This window comes from Thalassophryne amazonica, chromosome 10 (assembly GCF_902500255.1).
Source record: "Thalassophryne amazonica chromosome 10, fThaAma1.1, whole genome shotgun sequence".
In the NCBI taxonomy this organism is placed as follows: Eukaryota; Metazoa; Chordata; class Actinopteri; order Batrachoidiformes; family Batrachoididae; genus Thalassophryne; species Thalassophryne amazonica.
Genome location: NC_047112.1, coordinates 17,334,630 through 17,342,232, shown reverse-complemented (window position 1 = coordinate 17,342,232; position 7,603 = coordinate 17,334,630). Strand labels below are relative to the sequence as shown.

At 38.4% G+C, this 7,603-nt stretch overlaps 1 long non-coding RNA gene across 1 annotated transcript; it reads left to right on the top strand.

Annotated features, from left to right (window-relative positions):
- Window positions 1–1,812: 1,812 nt before the first annotated feature.
- On the top strand, window positions 1,813–4,480 carry LOC117518058. The gene is made up of 3 exons (XR_004562907.1): window positions 1,813–1,850; window positions 3,812–4,027; window positions 4,350–4,480. It is a non-coding gene; the product is annotated as an uncharacterized LOC117518058 (long non-coding RNA).
- The last annotated feature ends 3,123 nt before the right edge of the window (window positions 4,481–7,603 follow it).

Genomic DNA, 7,603 nt, shown 5'->3' with positions numbered 1-7,603 from the left:
TCCATTTCATATTTTAGTATGGCCCAGACAGAATACCTGATGGTAGGGTGTAGGACCAGCTATAAAGACAGGGGATACAGAACTTCCAATGCATTCTAAACAAGAATAATAGACAAATATGACATTTATGTTGTAATGTTTGTAATATCAAAGTTCTTTTTTGCATGTTTCTGTCAAAATCTAAGTTAAAATAATGTTGCACATTAATTGTTTTGTCTTTTTCAATATAGTTTTGCATTAAAAAACAAAAAAAAATATAACCCCAATTGTTTTATTTCAACAGAGCTGAACTTGTATTAATCGAGGAAAACGGACATCTGGGACACTGGTCACGTGATCTGAAGCGCACCCTAGTCACCATTTTAAAGTAAGTGAAAACAAAGGAAACCCCTTTGTCCTTTGTAGCATTTTGAGTGGTTCTGATCCAGTAAATGTGCTCGCTATATATATATATATATATATATATATATATATATATATATATATATATATATATATATATATATATATCTCTACAACTCGGAGCAGAATATAAATTTGAAAAGAGACCTTTAGATGTCTCTTTTGCGTAATATTGTTTTATATGCCCATATGAGTATTTTATCATTTACATGCTTTATTTATTATTTATTTATCCTTCCTCTCAATGTACATAACTTTTTATAACCAGAATTAAAATTTATATGCTGTCTGTTACTAGGCATTCAGGAAATTGAAGTTCAAATAACATGTTGGTGCACAGAAAGAGACTTTGTGAAAATAAGTTTGATTCAGTTGTGTTTTTGCATTGCCACAACTGTTTTATATTTTTGTGTGAATATTTAATTATTGATTGTAACTTTCATTACTGCCATAGGTTTTGCATGTGTAATTACTTCAAATTGTTTGTTTGCCCTTTACAAATGCGACCAATAATAATAATTTTTTGGGTTATTGTTTATTTTTCTTTTCAAAAGTAACCATGCCTGCTGTCATAAGAGCTGCCACATCAGTGATTCCATCCGACCAACCGGTTGAGCCTGAGCCAAACGCCATGATGGCAGTTCAGTCACACCAACAGCCCGATCAGTCTAAATCGGAAAGTAGTAGTGAATCCACAGGTTTGTATTTTGTTTAAATGAGACTGTACAGCGACTTACTTTTAATATTGAGTGTTTATTTTCTTTTGGCATAGAAACATCAGCTAGTCTTGACTGAGAACTGACACCTTCTGAACATGTGCCGGCAGTTGTGTGAAGACGCATGTCCTGCAGACAGCATCTGTTGACAAATTCTCTAAAGGATGCTCAAGATCAGGGGTGGGCAACTTGTTCCAGAAGGGGCCAAGAGGGTGCAGGTTTACTTTGCAGCCACTGACTCCACCAGGTGATTTCATTGATTAATATCACTTTGAGCAGATTTAATCAGTGAAATCACCTGGTGGAGTCAGTGGCTGCAAAGAAAACCTGCACCCTAATGGCCCATTCTGGTCAACAAGTTGCCTACCCCTGCTCTAGAGTCTACAAGTTTTCATATAATGTACATTGAAAAATTTGTATAGGTGTAATAAGTCTGGGGTGATAATACAGAGGTTTAGTGATTATGCATCTTGCACATTCTCTTGTCTAGCCAGTTAGTGGTTGTGTTTCCATATGTTTGTAATTTTCTTGGAAATGGTGATTATATATATGTCACTGCTTTTGTTTTTTGAAGCTTTGTCATCTGCAAGAAGACCTGCGGCTGAGCTTACGGCACGTCGTCATTTGGCAAGTGTTTCTGCTGCAGATGCACAGCTGTCTGAGATTCCTCGTGTTGAGTTGACACCAACAGAACGACTTGGCAGCATCATGCAGATGCTGGGCATATTGATGGTATGTTTAATTTACTCAAGTTTTACCTTTTTATATTATACAATTATAAAGGGAGCTGTGGTGGCCTAGCACTAATGCACTGGTCCCTGTGTCACAGTTTGAACTGTCCCCTTTTGTGTACTGCGCATGTGTCATTTCGGACAGTCAGCAGCAAATTAACAGAACATTGCCTTGTTTCTGCTTTAAACTGACTTTAGAATAAGAACAAGGTGAAAATCTGTGAATCACTGCTGGCGGTCTGAAATGACGTATGCAAAAGGAGACCGCTTTTTAACAACACTGAGTTCAAAGCTCATGTTGTGCTGTATGTGAACTAGGAGACTATGAAACACTGTGCACTCGGCACACCCTAACCCTTTTCCAGCTTGACTGTGTGTGTGTGTGTGTGTGTGTGAGCACTTCGTGGAGTAACACCGCTCTGCTTCACGTTGTGGTGTTTTAGACTCCGCCTCGTGCGTTCAAACCGTATAATGCATGGCTTCAAGTTGTTTAATCCTTATACCATGGTCCCACACAGTGAACTAACACACAAATACTTATTTAAGTTAACAGAACTTGATTAAAAATGCGTAAGTATTTGGGACTAGTTTATGCCAGTCTCAAGATATTTTCATCCTTGCCAACCGTTATCATCTTCTTTCCCGTCTTCAATCTTGTCCAGGTCGTCGGATGTTAAATCTTTATGCCGTTGCTTTTGCTGTTCTTCTTGTTTTAGTGCAGTAGATAACTGAACTGTCTTTGGACAAACAATGTCCAAATTTGGGACATGTATTCTTTAGACATTATTCTTTGAGAACCAGGACTATCCACTTGATTGTTCAGTAGGCGGCCAAGTAGGGGTCAATGAAGAATTACAGAGGTCAAGATTTACAAATGCTCCAATCATATTGAAAAGTATACCATATTCATCTGATCATACAGATACCAAAAAGGTATCACTTAGTCTATCTTTGATTAAATGTCTTGACGTTATGGTGTGAAAACAGCATAAATGGTAACAAAGGTCAACCTCAGTTTGTACGGTGGGCCAAAATTAAAGTTGCTCCATCACTATTCACGTTTACCACTATTTATTGTTTATCACTATTTACAAAAATTGGAGCTTGGAACTTTTGCCTCCCGTACAAACTGAAATTAAGCTTTGTCACCGTTTTTGCTGTTTTCACCCATAACTTCGGAACATTCAGTCAAAGATAGTCCAAACTATATCTTTGGAATCTTTATGGTTGGACGAATAATGTGGTATAGTTTTCAATATGATTGCAGCATCTTTTAATTTTGATCCCTGTGTAATTCTCATTGACCCCTACCTGACTGCCTATTGAAAAATCGAGTGGATACTCTGCTTTTTCAAAAGAGTAATGTCTAAGGACTATTTGTATTGAATTTGGTGCTTGTATCACCATTTGAAAGATTCCCCTGTAAATATTCTCAAATCTGCTGCAATATTTGCTCTCCTCCTCTTCCCATTCCTCAAACATTTAATTTAGGCCAAAAATATTAAAATTCACTTGGAAATCCATGTTTTATCACGTTTCTGTTATTCACCTGTCAAAACACAGCTGATCTGTGCCAAATGATTTGTGCGTTGCTGTGGTGCCGACCACAACGGAGTGATATTACACTGACTTAACTTGCTGAACTACGTGTGCGTATTCACAAAAATAATGCACGCCAGTTAGACATGTAATTCTCACTGACCATGGTGTGTGTGTGTGTGTATATATATTATATTATATATATGTGTATATATATATATATATATATATATATATATATATATATATATATATATACATACACACACACACACACACAAAACTGTATACTCTCTCTAGGGCAAAAAAAAAAAGTGACCTGTCCCAACTAAAAACTGATTTTGTTGTAGATTGGGGGGGGGGGGGTCAATGGGAACTTCTGTATTAAGGTAGTAATATTTGTGTGCACATTTTATGTTCCAGGAGAAGCAGAATGACCTCATCTGCAAAGTTGATGCATTGCTCACACAAAGTGTCCGTTCCCGAACATACCAGGAGAGGGAACTTGAACTTGATGATGAGGATGCTACTGAGATGATTGTTAGAAGAATGTCCAGCTCTAATCCGGAAATGTGAGCTACAACAAATTACAAGCAGTGCCTGGAAGTCTTGGGCCTTCCTGTAAAGTCACTTGAAGAAGTGAGTTAATACATTTTACATTTGTCTATCCTCTTCACTTAACAAAATTTTGTTTTATTTTTTTAGAGTATATTATGAAACAACATGCTGTATTTATGGCATATACCACTTCTGAGTTTTCTCCATTGTGGTAGCTGATAACTACATAACTTGAGAAAATTCTGCAACCAGTATAAACAGCTTGATAAAAATATAGGGCCTGTACAATAGGTTGTTGGGTTGAGAATACCAATTCTGACCATGCTGCTGAAATTGTATAGTATCTTAATAGTAAAATGTGTCTCATTTCTTATGAATAACAATGGCAATTTTCAACTTGCAGCTGAAGAGTGCCAATGAGAAACTTGATGGTGAGGACAAGGGAGCCAGGCGCCGAAGGAATGCCCTCATCAACGCTTTGACTGCATATGCCCCTGGAATTGGACATGGAAAGAATACTATAACCAGCATTGTCACTGCTTGTATGCTATAGCCCCAGTTTATCTCTGGCAGTGCTTCAGCAGTCAGGGAAAGTCGGGAACTGCCAAAGGCAGCCTTGCCAGGGATCTTCCACAAATTTATAGGGTTGTCATGGCAGCTGTAATAGCTATTACATCAATGGACAGCAACACTATAATTTCTACGATTAGTACTGTAATACGAAGCTGTCCCAACAGAGCAGAATCAAGGAAGTATAGACAGGACCATCCTGAACTTTTTCCTGACCAGAAAAAAAGGAGAATAACACAACTGAGGACACCATAATCCACCCATGCCATTGCCATCAGCTCTGTCAATGTAGGCCTCTCTCCTCTGATGAGTACTCCGAGGAGGACCATTCCGGCCTCATCTCCAGAGTGCTCTACCAGACAACAGCCTCTTTTTTCCATTAATGAATCTTCAGAAGACACGTGGAGTTCTGTCTGCACCCGGGGTGTCGTCTTCTGAATCTGAAGAGGTACTGGAGGTGGATTATTTAGATGACTGTGATGACTGCCAATCAGAGTAGAGATGCACCATGACATCAGGTCATGGCAGAATCCACTTCCAAATTGCAGGGTGTCAGATCAGTGCCAAAACCACATAAAAAAAAAAAAAAACACCATAGTGCCATACGTTACCATTTCCCTCGGTCGAGGAGCAGTTTCCTCACATGGAGATATGCCTTTGTTTTTTGTTTTTTTTCTTTCAGACTCCGTTAAAATGTGGTGAATGTCTCAATGTCACAGATAATATAATAAAGCATAATGCTCATTTCCATTGTGTTGTATCTGACTGCCATACTATTTTCAACGTCTGTATGTAATAAAACTTGCAGTATTTTTTTTTTTTTCACTTTTTGTACTTTCCCCCCCCACTCTGGAAATATGCTGCAGTGTGTATAACTTAAGTTTCTTGTCTGCATGAAACATTTGGGGTGGTTTGTTTCATTTGATTTCCAAGTCATCGGAATAAAACACTGAATTTTGAAACATTCATAGTTTGTTTTACTTCACTTTTTGGTTTTCAATATGGAGAGTAAACCTTTCATACAATCAAATTGTAGGCCAATGCCTGCATGTAAATGTATAATGTTGGCATATATAACATACAAACATGAACAGCTGAAGCGGGACATGTCCCACTTCAGTCTGAACATTCCAGAAATTTTCATTGATTGCAAGCGGGACATGTCCCGCTTCAGCTGAACATTACAGAAATTTCATTGATGAAAATTTCTGTAATGTTCAGCTGAAGCGGGACATGTCCGCTTGCAATCAATGAAAATTTCTGGAATGTTCATATAACGTTCATAGATGAACGTTCTATAGAACATATACAAATGTCCACAAACATTATATGAACAGTTGAAAGCAGGACATTCAATGAACATTTGTATAATGTTCATATAATGTTTGCATACAAATGTTACATGAACATATACAGATAGTTCACTGAATGTTCTGCTTCAGCTGTTCATACAATGTTGTGAACATTTGTGAACATTTGTATAATGTTCATATACTGTTCATGTGCAAACATTACCTGTCCTCATCTTTGTTCATCTGACGTTCATGCAGTGTTCATGGCTTGTTTGCAAACGTTTGCATGAACAACATTATATGAACATTCAAAAACGTTTTGGTTTCGGGTGGGTTATGGAGTTCCACAAGGTTCTGTGCTAGGACCAATTTTATTCACTTTATACATGCTTCCCTTAGGCAGTATTATTAGACAGTATTGCTTAAATTTCATTGTTACGCAGATGATACCCAGCTTTATCTATCCATGAAGCCAGAGGACACACACCAATTAGCTAAACTGCAGGATTGTCTTACAGACATAAAAGACATGGATGACCTCTAATTTCCTGCTTTTAAACTCAGATAAAACTGAAGTTATTGTACTTGGCCCCACAAATCTTAGAAACATGGTGTCTAACCAGATCCTTACTCTGGATGGCATTACCCTGACCTCTAGTAATACTGTGAGAAATCTTGGAGTCATTTTTGATCAGGATATGTCATTCAAAGCGCATATTAAACAAATATGTAGGACTGCTTTTTTGCATTTACGCAATATCTCTAAAATCAGAAAGGTCTTGTCTCAGAGTGATGCTGAAAAACTAATTCATGCATTTATTTCCTCTAGGCTGGACTATTGTAATTCATTATTATCAGGTTGTCCTAAAAGTTCCCTAAAAGCCTTCAGTTAATTCAAAATGCTGCAGCTAGAGTACTGACGGGGGACTAGAAGGAGAGAGCATATCTCACCCATATTGGCCTCTCTTCATTGGCTTCCTGTTAATTTCTAGAATCGAATTTAAAATTCTTCTTCTACTTATAAGGTTTTGAATAATCAGGTCCCATCTTATCTTAGGGACCTCGTAGTACCATATCACCCAATAGAGCGCCTTCGCCTCTCAGACTGCAGGCTTACTTGTAGTTCTAGGGTTTGTAAGAGTAGAATGGGAGGCAGAGCCTTCAGCTTTCAGGCTCCTCTCCTGTGGAACCAGCTCCCAATTCAGATCAGGGAGACAGACACCCTCTCTACTTTTAAGATTAGGCTTAAAACTTTCCTTTTTGCTAAAGCTTATAGTTAGGGCTGGATCAGGTGACCCTGAACCATCCCTTAGTTATGCTGCTATAGACGTTAGACTGCTGGGGGGTTCCCATGATGCACTGTTTCTTTCTCTTTTTGCTCTGTATGCACCACTCTGCATTTAATCATTAGTGATCGATCTCTGCTCCCCTCCACAGCATGTCTTTTTCCTGGTTCTCTCCCTCAGCCCCAACCAGTCCCAGCAGAAGACTGCCCCTCCCTGAGCCTGGTTCTGCTGGAGGTTTCTTCCTGTTAAAAGGGAGTTTTTCCTTCCCACTGTAGCAAGTGCTTGCTCACAGGGGGTCGTTTTGACCGTTGGGGTTTTACATAATTATTGTATGGCCTTGCCTTACAATATAAAGCGCCTTGGGCAACTGTTGTTGTGATTGGCGCTATATAAAAAAATTGATTGATTGATTGATTGATTGATTATCAAAGTGATGTTAATCAGGGAAATCACCTGGTGCAGTGGGTGGTTACAAAGAAAACCTGCACCCTCCTTGGCCCCTTTCTGGA